Here is a 1,280-nt window from a genome sequence, read left to right as displayed (position 1 = left end):
GCCAGGGAGGACATGGTGCATGGACCCTACAAGCCACTGCAGCCAGATGGTCCCCTTCAGCCGTGGGGCAGTATCACCACATGGTGCCAGGGCCACCAGCTCACCCAGCCAGCAAGTGCCACAGACGGAGACTGTGAAGAGAAGGACATGTGTCAGTGCCAGTGCTGCCAGCCCTGCCTGCCACATGGCAAAGATGAGGCCCGTGAGCGGTGCCTTGTCTTTGTACCCACCCTGGGGACCCCGGCTGCAGGGACACCCCTAGCACTGTCACCACCACAGGCCTAGCCCCAGCAAGGCCAGAGGAAGGATACTGCTTTTGCCTTGTTTCCATTGCTCTGGCTTGGCACTTGCCCATGGGTAGCTTGAGATCTAGCACCGGGGCTTTGGTGATTCACCCTGGGTTGATTTCTGTCACCAAAAGGGTGTCACCAGTGACCTCCCACCTGCCTGAGTCAGGGTTTCCCCACTGGAACATTCTGCTCAGCCTTGCCATGTGTGCACTGGGCACTTGGCCCCATCCTGGGGCTGGGCAGGGGGCATGTGGTAGGGCAGGGGGGTATTTCACAGGGTATTTTACATGCTGGCACCAGCTGTTTCTCCCCTCTGCCCACCACCACATCCCTCCTCCCAGCACCACTCACCCTGCCTCTGCCACCCCACCACAGGGCACTGCTATGGTGGTGGCACATTGTGTCCCCCTCTTTCTCCCCCTTGTCACTCATAGCTTAGTGTCTGGCCCAATGGAGGTGCCACCTGGTTTCTTATTGTTGGGGCAGTAGCGGGACTGGAAGAGGGGTTGCTGCACCTAAGGACGGCTTTTGAAGCTGGGAGTTAGGTGGCCTTGGGGTAGAACAAGAGAGCACAGCTGGGTGTGGGCACAATGTCTGCGGTGGTGGGGGGACAATGGACTGTGGCAGTGGGACTGGCAGTGCCCTCCCAGGCCAGCAGTGCCCCTCCTTTCTGCAGAGGGTCCTGCTGCCTTGTCACGCACAGCGACCATGCCCGGCCCCCCGAGCCTGGCAGCACCCGCAGCCTGCAGCAACCTCTGCCCAGAGGAGGGGTGATGGCTGGACCCATGATATGGACCCCAACCACCCATCCCTGTGTGCCCCATGTTCTGCAGCAGCTGGTGGGGCTGTGAGCAGTTCCCTTCTGTCCAGGGAGCACCTGGACCTGGCTTCCCCTTCTGCCTCCCTGGCATGGGCTCAGTGGGAGACCTGGCGCTGGCTCCTGCCATAGGCAGCACCTGGTGCTAGCACTGGCCCCCCTTGGTCACAGGA

This window comes from Nestor notabilis, unplaced genomic scaffold (genome assembly GCF_000696875.1).
Source record: "Nestor notabilis isolate BGI_N333 unplaced genomic scaffold, ASM69687v1 scaffold17478, whole genome shotgun sequence".
NCBI lineage: Eukaryota > Metazoa > Chordata > Aves > Psittaciformes > Psittacidae > Nestor > Nestor notabilis.
Note: the sequence above shows the minus strand (reverse complement) of the source record.